The following is a 16,189-nucleotide window of genomic DNA, read 5'->3' as shown; positions in this document are numbered from 1 at the left end:
GAAATTTATTTTATTGTAAAATAGGCCAATTAGGCCTCCTCCACCAAGTCGGCCTCAAAGTGGACAAGTCTGCCTAAACTGGGTAGCATAATCACTATGTAAAGGCAACAAATCGACTGCATTTGTCACTCACTCTCAACAAGTTCAATCTGCATTTTCTGGGCTAAGAAAAAGTGTGAATTTCAAGTGACAAGAAGGAAGAATCTGGCAAAGAAGGAGATCATTATCTTGCAAAGAAAACTGAAAATTTCTCTCATAGTTCACACGTGCAAAGTTCTGTAGCATTGCAAGAAGGCCAAAAATTCTATAGTAAATGGGAGGTCGAAATTATGCAGTAACTGGGGTTGAAATTTCTAGGTTGTTGCTGAGCTGAAGTTGCTAGACAAGAAGAGACTATTGAAGGTTGCAGTATCTTATTGAAAGATTGACTTGGTGGAGGAAGGTTTGTTGGTCTAGGGTATTGGTCCATCTCATTTTGAATTACTGAATGAAGAGTTCTTGACTGGGTTTTCCCCTATAGAAGGGTTTTATCCCTCGCTGAGTGCCTATATTTGGTGTCCTTGATATTTGTATTTTGATTTTGGTAATTGCTTGATGAACTAAGATAAAAAAAGGGAACATAGAAATATAATAAGAATTCAAAGATATCACAAGTAATTATCAAATAGAGAAAATCTTTGTGCCTTTCCGATTTTCTAACATAAAATTTATTCCTATGGCATAGCAAGATGGAATTGATATAGATTGCATACTATGTTTGGGGATTTTCTTGACTCACTTTTGATCATCTTAAGATTGTGCTCCAACATCCACACCAAATCCTCAAACAACACCCCCTCATTCCTCAAGTTAGTGCCCTTAACACCACTTATGATATATTGTATAATACACTTCCCAACATAAATGATTTCACATCCCTGGGGGGTTTGTCTACTTTGTGATTATCTATATGGAGGAGGCTCCATGGGTTATTTGGTACAAATCCCACACAATCATTTCTAGTAAAGACAAAGGTATCATGGAATTTATTTGTGAGAAAACAATAGAAATTTTATGTATCACACTAGAGGATGATTAGTGGGAGCAACCCTAGAAAATGATTTTATCTCCAATCCTCTTACATATATGTTAAGTTATATCTAGATAAAGAGCTATATGGTGTAATCAAACTTTTCAATCCTCTCATATTTATATAATCTAAAATACTTTTCTAGCAATGTAACTTACCTAGATTTAATTCATACCATCTTTAACATCCGTTTTTTTTTAAAGAGAGGGGCATGTAGAAAGGAATTGTCAAATCCATTACTTTTGTAGCAATGTAACTTACGTAGCTTTGATGCATACCATCTTTAACATTCATTAAATTATTTTTGATTATAGGAGCATGCAAAAAAGAATTGTCAAATCCATTCCAAGAGGAATTTAAATAAATTTGATAGATTCCCTCTTGAATATATTGTTATAAGGGTTCATTATATGGTCAATAATGCCAAGCAATGCCATACCTCTTCATCTTCCTCAACCCCTTAATTAGGGAATTATATATATATATATATATATATATATATATATATATATATTCCTAGCTAGGCTGAGCATAGGATAGGGCCACCCGTGGGATGTTTTCGCTAGGATTGTATGAGGCTTGATCAAGTCTAAATGTCACGTGGGACATTTTTTATCCCCCACAAGTGGCTCCCACCCTCAACCCCTCCCCATGATATTTGAACCAGTGACTTAATGGGGATTAGACCCCGACACAAACCAACTGATCTACACCATAGGTTTATAAAATAGCTATTCTTTAAATTAACATCTTATCACAAGCGTCATCCTTCCTAGTTAATCTTAATGATATGGTTGTAAATTGTGCATTGTAGAAAACTATACACTAATCATAATTTCATTATAAATTGAGTAATGCATCTAATCTCAAGTGCAATTATATGGTTGTAGATTAAGCATTGTAGCACAACTCCACTCTAATAATTGCCACAATGCACCTTGAGAAATGCAACATAATTGTGCAATAAACATTGTAGCATGTATGCACTAAGTATTGCCACATTTCACCTTGAGAAATGTAGCACATTGAGCAATGTGGCATAAAAATCAATGCACCAAATCTCAAATGCAATCACATGGTTACCAATTGTGCACTATAACAAAAATTCAGACCAGACAATTTTGCATTACACATGGAGCAATGTAGCATATTAAAAAGTGTTCCCAATCTCAATCACATGGCTACATATTGAGCACTGCAACACAATTTCATAATAAGCACAATTAGATTACACACTAAGAAATGTAACAAACAAAGGAATGTACACAGTCTCAATTTCAATCACTTTGATGTAGATTGAGCATTATTACACTACATAGTGAGCAATTTTTGCAATCTCATGAGCAATATGAGCCTTTTGTCATATGCTAGAAAAAACAAAAATAATGTTAGTGTCAATAGGTGGATGGTTTAGCGTGTTTATGTAAGTAGGTGATTTATCATGGTTGAGGCTGGGTGCAAATCCATGGTGATTTTAACAAAATATAAACCCTAAATTGAAATGGATTCATTAAAGGATGGATGCTATAGTGTGTGAGATGTACTTACTTCACTATAATAATTCTCACATTGAGAAAACATTGCTTACTTGCGTGGACTAAAAGCATCCATAAAACGGTTTGGGAAGACCTTTTCATTATGTTCTAGACTTGACAAGCTTTGCTAAGTAGGCCATTTATCAATAGGTCGGTGGTTTGGCATGTTTATGTAAGTAGGCCATTTATCAATAGGTGGGTGGTTTGGCGTGCCTATGTAAGTAGGCCATTTATCATGGTTGGTGTTGAGTGCAAATCCATGGTGATTTTAACAAAATAGAAACCCTAAATTGAAATGGATTCATTAAAGGGTAGATGCTATGGCGTGTGAGATGTACTTCAACATAATAATTCTCATATTGAGAAAACATTGCTTACTTGCATTGACTAAAAGCATCCATAAAACAGTTTGGGACGACCTTGTCATTATGTTCTAGACTTGACAAGCTTTGCTAATTTTCTTACATGTTTGAATGTTCCAAAATCCTTGGAACTCGTGCTTAAAAGTTATGAATATTCACAATGCTAACTATCATATGACATATGCAGAATCCCTATTTCTATTACCTCTTGTAGTTGCCTTGCTATTGCTTCAAGAATTAGGTCTAGATATCACACTTTTAAGCAATCCTTAGATCAATAAGGAAACTTCATTCTCATGCTCTAATAATATGGAGTTGATCTAGATTGCAAACTATATATGGGTGTAGGCTTGCATTTGATGACATAATTATTAAAAAAAAGGACTTATCTCTCTAAGTTTAGTGTGCATTATTATAGTTCGATTAAGGATTTTTGCTCACATCCCCATACATTATTCCACTTGGCCCCTTGTTATGGGTCTATGTAAAGTACTTTTTGGGAGAGGGATCGACCCTAGAGAGTAGGCTTAAGAGTAGTCGAATTCATAGTTACATGGTTGAGGTTGTCATATGGAGATGAATAGTCTCCTTGTTGGTGACTACCCTAGTTGGTTTCTTGCCCATGGATTAAGTAATGTGATCCAAAATGGATCTTGGAAAAACCTCTTAAGTCTTCAATTGCATTTAAAATGGGAAAATATGTTTCGAAGTCCCTTAAAGAATTATCGCATCACAGCCTTTTATCGCACCGGAGAAATATATGTTTAAACCATGAAAAACAGAGTATAGCAACAAAACCTTCATCACATTCTATATATATATTACAATGGAGCTTCATTATCGCATCGGGGAAAAACCAAAGCGAAGTGTTAAAAGACCATGGCCTTGAGGGATTGCGACAACGATCAGCGCGATTTAATGAGGACCGCTGATTGAGCGCACAGATCAACGGTCCAGATCAACTACCAATATCACATCACATGGAACCAAAGGGAAGTTAAAACGTGTGTATGTTGAATACCCGTAGACTGCGGGATCGAGAGATCTCATCATCCAATGGATATTGGGTGCTAAAGTAATCAGACTTTAATTAAGAAAGCGGACCCGAACTTTAATAGAATGAGAGTTTATAATTCCCATATGGTCTGTAAAGCTGGTTAAGTGTCGGGCAAGTTTTTCACTCTAAATCGCTGTGTATCGTCGGATCCACAAAGTCTAGATCAATGGTGAAGGACTGTCGAGCAAGTTTTGTTTGATCGGGAAGACATTAGCCATCGATTTGATGGTGGAAGACCAATGGTGGAGATTTATTCGCATCGCAACATGGCCAAAGGAAGGACTTACCGGGGGATCGAGACATTGCAATATGCGATCGCCAATCGCAATATCGCATTGCAGCAATACAAAGGAGCGGGGCCTATGCAACATGCGACATGTGATAAAGCTGGACACAAAAGGGTTTATAGATGCGGCTTTATATATTTTGAGTTCTGATAATCAGTTTTGTTGTCGGGATTTCTATGTATTTTTTTGTATTATGATAATATCATATACAGACCAAATATGCATTATATCGTGGATTTTCACCTGCGCCCAAAGAACCTTCCATTTGTAAACAACTACCCTGTGCCTTAAGCATTTTTACAATGATTGTTTAAATGCTCAACAGGGAGATGAAGGGACAAAGGCCGGGAGGCAGAGAGCCCGAAAAGGAAGATGAATGGACAGGGCCAAGAGGTTTAAAAAGCCATTCAATGGCAGCACAAAGAGAGGGTAGAGACAAAGGGGAAACAGATTGAGACATAGAAGTCAGATGGAGGCAGATTGAATAGAGGAACAGGACATAGGGAGAGTCTGTGCACTCTTTTAGACTTGAGGTTTTCGAGCAGATCCCTCTTTGATGTCACTGTTGGTTGAGACTCTGTTTTTGAGCTCACTCTTGTAATAATATGTTCCTAAAGACTTAATACAAAGGTCAACACTGAGAGCTGGACCAGGATACGTAGCCAGGAAGTCTGGTGAACTCGTTTATTGATTTGGTCGTGTTGATGTGTGTGTCTATTATGTTTTTTGACTGTTAATTGTCTATATTATTCACAATATTTTCGATCCGTTGCACTAAGTAGTATAGGAATTTCCTGCACATAAGTGTATAATACCTTAATATTGATTTAAGATCTCATTTTCAGATCAAGTGGTATCAGAGCATTTGGTTTTGTTAAGGTTAGACAAGCTTGTGCTGGATTTTGAATGCTAACTAGATTAAAGCTCAGACTAGGAGAAGGAGAACTTGTTGAGGCTAATCCAGAGATTGGAAGAGTCTATTCTCATAGGAGAATAGCAAAAGAATCTCCATTGGGATCAAAATCTCAATTTATAGAAAGTTTTAAGGCACTCCAAGCCATGGTGAAAGAGATGTATCTAGAATTTAAGAAGGGTCGAAGTGAAAGCACTCCAACACCCAAACCAGACAAAGGAGTAGAGGAACCTTTTCTAGTTGCCCCTCCAGAAGGAAAAGGGAAAGAGGAAATGCCTCCTCCACCATCTCCTCCAATTTATGATGGAGAACTCAATGCAGAAAAGCTAGATAATTGGATAAGACAAATTGATGTATATTGCAGGGTACAGAACGTTGATTCAGAAAGGAAGAAGATTCAGCTGGCTAGCCTTCGACTTGGAGTAACTGCACTAGTATGTTGGGAAGTCAAGACACAATTTGATCTGCAAAAACATGGTAAAATAATTTGTACTTGGAATGAATTTGTTTATTCTATCAAAAAGCAATTCTATCCTTTATCTTACATGCAGCAGGCAATGATGAATTGGAAAACTCTTCGCCAGTTAAAGGTCAGAGTGTACAGAGCTATACTCAGGAATTCAGAAAGAGAGCTTTAACTCTAGGTATATCATTAGATTTACCTGAGAATTTATTAAAGTATATAGGTGGTCTTCATAGCTATTTAAAGCATACTATTCTCATGTTTAATCCCACTAGCTTAGATGATGTATCAGTTCAAGCCACACAACTAGAAGCTAGAGGTAAGAATGTAAACCCAAAGGTTGGGGAATCATCTAAATATTCTGTAAGCAAGAGCAAGGAAAAGAAGAAACTGAAATGGAAGCAGAGGAAAGCAAACACTGTAAAGAAGGGTAAACCTTCATGCACTCATTGCAAGAAAGAAGGATACAATGAGGCACACTGCTGGTTTTTGCATCCATAATTGAAACCTAAGAAGTTCGGTGGTAAGAAGAAAAAGAATGCTGCTGCTATTCAACAGGACTTGGGATCAGATTCAGGCGATGAAACAACAGTTACAACCACATGTATTAAAGGTAAAGATTCTAAAGCATCCACAAGTAATTCTGCACAATCTGTTGATAATGAAAATAATGAGAGGGAAAGAAATGAGATTTTTCGTATTAGAGTAATTTCCAAGCATAATAAGATTGATACTTTATTTGATAGTGGATCACAAGTAAATTTGATTTCTGAAACAATTGTAAAGAAGTTGGGATTACAAACAAAACCTCATGAGAAGCCATATCCATTAGGTTGGGTGTGTGATAAAACAAAGCTACAAGTAACGAACAAATGTAAACTTAGGTTTTCTATTGGATTAACATTTGTAGATGAGGTTGAGTTAGATATAGTTCCATTGGATATATGTGGTATTGTTTTGGGAAGTCCATACTTGTATGATAGAAAAAATATTTTCTATAGAGCTGAGAATAAGTATCAACTCACTAAATATGGAATAGAATATATTGTAAGAGCTCATAAACTCAAAGATAACTATTCTCTCATAAACTCAGGATAGATGAAAAGAATTGTGAATTAAAGTAAGCAATTTTTACTAATGGTTGTAAAGGCAAAAGATCCTGAAAAATCCAATGCATTTGAAGGTTGTGATTCTAAACAGAAAGCTGATTTAGTTAAATTTGTTTCAGAGTATGATGTTCTATTTCAAGAACCAAAAGGTCTGCCACCTAAATGAGAAATAGTACATGATATTTATTCGCAGCAAGATGCTCCATTACCTAACATTGGAATGTACAAGTTGTCAGCTTTAGAGAATGCAAAGATAAAGAAGTAGGTACAGGAGTTGCTCGATAAAGGGTTTATACGACCAAGCACATCACCATATGGATCTCCAATCGTGCTGGTGAGAAAGAAAGATGGTTCGTGGAGAATGTGCATTGATTATAGAGCACTAAATAAAATAACGATCAAGAATTGTTATCCTCTTCCTCGTATTGATGATTTATTAGATCAATTGAAAGAAACATAGTACTTTTCTAAGTTAGACTTGCGAAGTGGTTATCATCAGGTCAGAGTTGCAAAACAGGATGCATGGAAGACTGCTTTCAAGACAAAGCAAGGACTTTATGAATGGTTGGTTATGCCTTTTGGCTTAACTAATGCTCCTACTACATTTATGAGAGTTATGAATGATGTACTTAAACCATTTATTGATGATTTTGCAATTGTTTATTTAGACGACATTCTGGTTTTTAGTAGGACATGGGAAGACCATGTAAAGCATGTAAAGCAGACTTTAGATGTTTTAAAAAGAGAAAATCTCTATGTAAAACTGTCAAAATGTGAATTTGGCAGAACATCTTTAAATTATTTGGGTCATATTGTAGGGGGTGGTGAATTGAAGATAGATCCCTCTAAGGTTGAAGTCATTGTGAACTGGCCTAAACCCAAATCTGCTACAGAGGTTAGGAGTTTCCTAGGGGCAGCACAATACTGGAGAAAGTTTATTGCTAACTTTTCTTTGATTGCAGCTCCATTACATGCTTTAACAAGATTGAAATAGGTGTTTCAGTGGGGAGGCAAACAGCAGAAAGCCTTCGACACCTTAAAAGAGAAAATCAGTACAACACCAATACTAGCACTGCCAGATCTTCAACATCCATTTGAGATTAAGACAGATGCCAATGACTATGCCATGGGAGCAGTGTTGATGCAACACGGAAAACCCATATGCTATCATTATGAGACATTTACTTTTGCAGTATTTAATTATCCCACATATGATAAAGAATTGTATGCATTAGTACAAAGTGTGAAAAAGTGGAAACATTACTTAATGGGTAAAGAAACAATCATACATACAGATCATCAACCACTTCAATATTTGCACTCACAAACTAAATTGCAACAATCAAGACATTATAGGTGGATGGGTTTTCTACAACAATTTCATCTTATCATCAGATATAAGAAGGGCATACATATTAAGGTTGCAGACATGTTATCAAGACCAGTCATAAATGCATCTACTATACTTAAGCATAACTCAGTAATGCATGAAAGTTACATTGAACAATATGCTCAAGATGTAGATTTTAAAGATGTATATGCAACTTTAATTCATGGCAAGCAAGTAGAAGAATTGGATTATTATTTAAAGGACCAACTCTTATATCATTTGGGAAAGTTATGCATTCCACAAACTGAAACAGTTAACGTAATCTGAGAAGCACATAGTTCTCTCATATTAGGTCATTTTGGTGTAAGTAAAATAGTTGCACAATTGCAAAGGCTCTGTTATTGGCCAAGAATGCATGAGACAATTTCTAGATATATCAAAGGGTGCATTCTATGTGCTACAAACAAGCCCAACAATAGGAAATTAGACTTGTACACTCCACTTCCAATTCCTTCTCGTCCTTGGGAAAGTGTTTGCATGGATTTTTTTGGGGGATTGCCAAAATCTAGGAAAGGTCATGATTATTTGTATGTTGTTGTGGATAGGTTCAGTAAAATGTGTATTTTGATACCATGTAACAAGCAGGTTACAACTGAAAAAATAGTAAAGTTGTTCTTTCAGAATGTATGGGTTCATTTTGGGTTACCCACTTCTCTTGTATCTGATCGAGATTCTCGATTTGTTGGGAAGTTTTGGTCAAGTTTATGGGAGTTGATGGACACCAGGTTGAAGAAGAGCACAAAATTTCATTCACAAACAGACGGTCAGAAAGAAGTGGTCAACAAGACAGTGATCCAGTTGCTCAAAGGCTATTGCAGCAAGAATCCCAAGCTTTGGGATGAGAATTTATGTTATGTGCAACATGCTTACAACTGTGCCAAGCACTCTTCTACTCAGAGATCTCCTTTTGAGACTTGTTTTGGTTTTATATGAAAGTCTCCCTTGGATTTTGTTTTTGGTAAAGACATAGCAGTTGATGGACACAGTGATGTGGACAAAGAAACCAAGTTCATTGAACAAATCCATTAAATTCACCAGGAAGTACAGGAACAACTGGAAAGAAGTCAAGCCAAGTACAAGGAAAGACATGACAAGCATCGGGTTGAGCATAGTTTTCAAGTTGGTGATCAAGTCTAGCTGTACATCAGCAAAGATAGAATGCAAGGTGAAGGTAAGAAGCTAAAACCAATAAGGTATGGACCTTTCAAGATACTTGATAAAATTGGTGAAAATTATTTTCTCCTTGATTTTCCATCTTATATGCAGATATATTGAGTCGTTAACGCAGAAAACTTGAGATTGTATGAACCTTCATTGATTGAAGATCCTAAAGAGAAAAGTCATTTGCCTTCTATTGGGGATTTGTTGCTTGAGTATCTAAATTAATTACAGGAGGACACAGTTCTGGACAGGAAGGTAAGAACTATGCATCAAGGGGAAGTTGAGTACCTGAGAGTGGGACTCAAAGGTTCAAATCTAAGCAAAGCTCGATGGATGGAAATTGGACAAGTGAGGGCGCAGTATCCTCACTTGCTTGAATGCTAAAACCAACTTTTGGTGGTCCAAAATCTTTTTAGTGGGAAGGCGTGATCCAAAATGGATCTTGGAAAAACCTCTTAAGTCTTCAATTGTATTTAAAATGGGAAAATATGTTTCAAAGTCCCTTAAAGAATTATCACATCGCAACCTTTTATCGCACCGGAGAAATATATGTTTAAACCATGAAAAATAGAGTATAGCAGCAAAAACTTCATCACATTCCATATATATATATATATATATATATATATATATATATATATATATATATATATATATATATATATATATTACAATGGAGCTTCATTATCGCATCGGGGAAAAACCAAAGCAAAGTGTTAAAAGACCGTGGCCTTGAGGAATTGCGAAAATGATCAACGCGATTTAACGAGGACTGTTGATCAAGCACGCAGATCAACAGTCCAGATCAACTACCAATATCACATCACACGGAACCAAAGGAAGTTAAAACATGTGTATGTTGAATACCCGCAAACTGCAGGATTGAGAGATCTCATCATCCAACGGGTATCGGGTGCTAAAGTAATTGGACTTTAATTAAGAAATTAGACCCGAACTTTAATAGATTGGGAGTTTATAATTCCCATCGGGTCCGTAAAGTTGGTTAAGTGTCGGGCAAGTTGTTCACCCGAAATCGCTGTGGACTGTCGGATCCACTAAGTGTAGATCAACAGTGAAGGACTGTCGAGAAATTTTTGTTTGATCGAGAAGACATCAGCCATCAAACTGATGGCAGAAGACCAACGGCGGAGATTTATTCGCATCGCAACATGGAAAAAGGAAGAACTTACCGGGGGCTTGAGACATTGCGATATGTGATCGCCGATCGCAATATCGTATCACAACAATAAAAAGGAGTGGGGCCTATGCAACATGCGACACGCGATAAAGCCAGACTCGAAAGGGTTTATAGATGTGGCTTTATATATTTTGAGTTCTGATAATCAGTTTTGTTGTCGGGATTTCTATGTATTTCTTTGTATTCCGATAATATCGTATACAGACCAAATATGCGTTATATCGGGGATTTTCACCCGTGCCCAAAGAACCTTCCGTTTGTAAACGACTGCCTTGTGCCTTAAAAGCGTTTTTACAATGATTGTTTAAACGCTCAATAGGGAGATGAAGGGACAAAGGCCGGGAGGTAGAGAGCCCGAAAAGGAAGGTGAACGGACAAGGCCGAGAGGCTTAAAAAACCATTCAATGGCAGCACAGAGAGAGGGCAGAGACAGAGGGGAAACAGATTGAGACATAGAAGTCAGATGGAGGCAGATTGAATAGAGGAACATGATAGAGGGAGAGTCTGTGCACTCTTTTAGACTCGAGGTTTTCGAGCAGATCACTCTTTGATGTCACTGTTGGTTGAGACTCTGTTTTTGAGCTCACTCTTCTAATAATCTGTTCTTAAAGACTTAATATAGAGGTTGACACTGAAAGCTGGACCAAGAGACGTAGCCATGAACTCTGGTGAACTCCTTTATTATTTTGGCTGTGTTGATGTATGTGTCTATTATGTTTTCTAACTGTTAATTGTCTATATTATTCACAATCTTTTCGATCCATTGCACTAAGTAATATAGGCATTTCCTACACATAAGTCTGTAATACCTTAATATTGATTTAAGATCTCATTTTCAAATCATCATGTGACTTAGTTTTTCTCTTACGTGGCCTTAAAGATTATGAAGTTTTAAGGCCAAGGCTTGGTTTGTTACCTAATTGGAATTCTTTTGTGAACCATTTCCCCTTTTGTTATAAACCATGACAATATTGAGAGGGGGGTGAATCACTGTTATAGGAAATTTACCAATTTAACACTTTCTTTCACTTGTGCAAGATACTAGGACACCACAAAGTACTTCAGTAATTAATTCAAGTAAGCATGACAATAAATAATATTAGCAATCACAATGTAACACACAAATTCTACAAATTGTTCTCCAACTACTTCTCAAGGCAAGCTACAACTTGATGTTACAATTATTTGGCTACAACCAACAAGAAGCTACAATTCCTTGATTTATTAGTTACAACCATAAATATTTACCAACATCTACTGGAAGGAGCACCAACCCTTGTTCTGCAAGCTACAACTTTCTTGACATTCAATGATTCATCTTTCATCCATTTTCATACTAGAACCATGAATGCCACCTCTGCTTTCAAAATAAACAATTTCCTCCTTAATCACCAATACCTTCAGCAATCTTTGATTACTAAATACACCAACAACATCACCTCACACAATTATCCACATGAAAAAATCTCTTGTTCAATTTGTTTGCTCAAGCCTGTTTATAAAGATTTTGCTTTGCTAATTTTGGCCTCTTTTCTTTTCTTATATTCATGCATGAGTCTTTAAATTTTTCTTCCGTCCAATTTATTTCAATCTTTTAGATATGTTCTCCAAGTTTCAGATTCTAATTTTGTTGTTCAAAACTCAAAATCTAATTTTTTCTACTTATTTTATCTATTTTGGCTCTTAACATGTTTTAGTTGTAGTTTTAACTACAATTCTAACTTTAGTTTTCCGTGATATTTGGCCAAACAGCCAAATATCAAAAGTTGTTGACTCATTCCATCCGCTAGCCCAATCAAGCTGCTGACTCATCACACTAATGACCAAAGGTTTTTTAAAAAAACTGCTTCCAAAAAATAACTGCCGACTCAGTTCGTCCAAATGCTTTTGGTCACTGTCCAAAGCCTTTTAACAGATCACCACTGCAATCATAAACCCGACAACCCTTTTTATTTATTTAGCCCAAAGGCTTTACAACAATGCTGCTAATACACCTATGCAGGCCCCTTTGTGCTTTAAGCCCGAGGGCTTATTTACAATGCAAATCCTCTATGCTCTTGGTTTTGTTTAACACAAAAACACTACCAAACCATGTCTTAGCACACTTTCCAAGACTTGACAGAATGTCATTTTTAGGAATATTTGTGTCTCCCGTTCCATTACTTGACATAAAATCCTGATGCTTTTATTTTTTCCACCTTTTAAATCTTCCAAGTTCCTCTTAAGAGGCTTAGGTGTAAGTGGGGTCCACCTGCTCACTTCTGATTGGTTTACTGTTTTGCCATAATGCCATGTCAGCTCATTGCCTTTTTCCTGATGCTTCTTCTATGTGCTCCTTTAAAATATCGAGCTTTCATTTACGGTCTAAGATATCCTGATGGGGTCTACTGCTACACCTGCACCCAATTGTTGCAAACCCAGGCTGAGTTGTCTTTGACATTTCCCACATCATTCCATGACTAGTCATCGCGTCTATTTTTTAAGTGCTCTTATTATTTCTTCCAGGTACTGACCAATGAGATGATGTCACTTTTTCCATGTGTCATCCTGTGATTGGTCCACATGTCACTAAAAAATGGGCCATTCCGGTACCCAAAAACATCTAGTACACCTGCGACATGTCATGCTCCCATTGGTCTAGTGTTGACATAATCTATGACTAATACACTGCCACTATCTCGTTGTGAGTGAGGAGAGAGAAGGGTCCCAAGGCCTTTTTTTTCACCATATTCCTTTGTAAATTTTTTTAGGGTCCTGACTATTTTCTTTTCATTGCTTCCCCCAAGCCGACGCTCCTCTTATGCATGCCTTGTTATCTCTCTGAGCTTCGCTGTCAATGTGGGAGTTAATCTTGAGCCAATAACAAGCCTCTGTTGTGTTGTGTTAGGCCACCTATTTCCATCCTATGTCATCCCGCTCAAACTCTTAAACATTCCTTAAGTTTTTGCCGGGGTACACCCTTCGGGCTTCCTCCATTGGGCCATGATGTGGCGTGGGCTCTGCCTTGTCTAATAGAGAGATTCTCCACCACTGATCTATTCATCCACATGTGCCTGGTGCTTTCAATGACGACTCCTTCATCTTTGCCACTAGGTTTGGAACCTTTTCCAATATTAAATATGCTCCAAAAGGGTCTCCAACCTCCTTAGCTCTGTAAACTTTGACTGTCTCTAACCTTCAAACCAGGAGGTCATTTTTAGACTTCCACATACCTATGGAAATATTTTCCAGAGATATTTCCATATAGGTGGGTTTCACCTTCTCTTGAAGTGATATGCTACACTAGAAATTCCTTGAAAGGCAATGCACCATTTTCCACTAATGTTGATCTTCAACCTTCTTCTTGTGCCATTTAGAGGCCTCTTTTAACACCTTTTCCATCTATACCCATCAATGACAACATATTTCCAACATTCCCCCCCTTTGGCATTGATAGAAACACCAAGATCAAACAAATCATCCTCATCAAGACATATCAACCATAATTGTCTCCTTTGAACATTGCTCCCCCTGAGATATACTTATCTTATGCTTAGCTGCTTCTGCTGCTATGGTGCTGTTGTTGTTCTTTCTTGCTGTATCATGACTACCCTATTTCTCTTGTACCTCTCCTTGCTTTTGTTTGATCACCAAGTACCTCCCCCCCTTTGACATCAATGGCAAAGGCACCAACATGCTCCCTGTGACACCCTACTCTCCCTGTCAACAATCTTCCTTTGCCTTGTTAATCCTATGGACCTAGTAGCTTTATCTTGATATGTTGAATATATACTAGCTGCCTTTCTTCCTCTTGAAGGAAGATATAGTGGAGGGAGGCAAGAGGAACAACTCCCAATATTTGTCTCAAATACCCAAACTATTCTCTAGGAAGAGCTTTTGTGAAAATATCAACAACCTGTTCTTTTGTAGGTACATACTCTAAATTTATAATTTGATTGACAACTTGATCTCTCAAGAAATGATATTTGGTTGGAATCTGCTTTGTATTGGAGTCAAAATTAAGATTCTTTGACATGCTTAGGGAACTTGTGTTGTCACAAATAATAGGAATAGGGTGATCATAGAACACTTGTACATCCTGTAAGGTCTAATTCATCCACATTAGTTGAGTGCAACAAGAATCTACTGCGATATATTCTGCTTCAGCTGTAGATAAGGAAATGGAAGCTTTCTTCTTACTCAACCATGAAACTAGACATTCTCCAAGAAAGAAAACACCACCACTAGTGCTATTTCTTACATTTACCTCACCTGCCCAATTAGCATCAGTATAAACAATTGATGAAAAATATTTACCTCTGGGGTGCCATACTCCATAATCCATTGTTGCTCTGAGATATTTGAAAATCCTATTGGCTGTTAGTAGATGGCTCTGTGTGGGGGCTGCTTGAAATATTCCAGCAATCCCAACAACGTGCATAATGTTTGGTCTTGAAGCGGTCACATATAATAGGTTTCCAATTATGGATTTGTATAAACTCTGATCAGCCTCTGGCGATTCATCAATCTTGCTAAGTTTGCAACCTATCACCATTGGTGTGCTCACTAAAGTGAATTCCTCCATGCCAAATTTCTTCAACACCATTTTGAGATATTTTCTTTGAGAGATAAAAATTCCTTTGGGGGTCTACGCAATCTGCAATCTAAGGAAATAAGAAATATTTCCAAGCATTGACATCTCGAACTCTACCTTCATATCAATTGCAAATTTTCTAGTTAGCAAATATGAATATGTGAAAAAAATAATGTCATTAACATATACAACCACCACTATTAGTTTTCATTCCTTTGCTTTGAAACATAAATCGCCGTCAGCTGCACATATTTTGAATCTACACTTGATCAGGTAGTTGCAAGCTTCAAATACCAAGCTCGAGGGGCTTGTTTAAGACCATACAAGGCCTTCTTAAGCTTGCAAACATAATATGGTTTCTCTGTCAACTGAAAACCTTCTGGCTGTTCTATGTAAACTTCTTCCTGTAATTCTCCATTTAGAAAGGAAAATTTGACATCCATTTGATATATTTTGGATCTTTTGAAACAGGAAAATGCCAAAAACATTCTTATTGCCTCTCATCTAGCAACATGAGAAAAAAATCCATCAAAATCCAAAACTGCTATTTGAGCATAACCTTTGCTTACCAATCTAGACTTATTTCTTACCACTTCTCCATGATCATTCGATTTATTCTTGAAAATCCACTTTGTGCCAATGAAATTCTTATTTGCAGGTCTTGGAACAAGTTCCCATGTCTGATTTTTCTCTATCTGGTCCAATTATTCATGCATAACTTTTAACCAATTTATATCTTTACTGGCTTGTGCAACATCCTTTGGTTCCTCCATGGATGTTTGGGCTACATGTGCTTGCATAGGGGGATTAAGCTGTTGAAGAGTCAAGGGAAATTAGGTGTAGTGTGATTCTTCTTGACTTGATAACAATTGTGGAGTATTTTTATTTTTTCTTGTTAGCTTAATCTTGTTCTTCTTATTCTCATTAATTCATGTGTGTGTACTTCATCAAACCACTATAAAAAACATAAGAACAAGAACACAAGATGTTAGCTCTCTGCTAGGGCCAAAACCTCTCTTCTCTTGAGAGGAAAACCCTTTAGTAAGTTTCACTTATTGAAGATTCTTATTGA

Source organism: Pinus tabuliformis, chromosome 1_2, assembly GCF_031772625.1.
Source record: "Pinus tabuliformis cultivar Carrire ecotype Pingquan chromosome 1_2, CPIR1, whole genome shotgun sequence".
Lineage (NCBI taxonomy): Eukaryota > Viridiplantae > Streptophyta > Pinopsida > Pinales > Pinaceae > Pinus > Pinus tabuliformis.
This window is presented reverse-complemented; position numbering follows the sequence as displayed.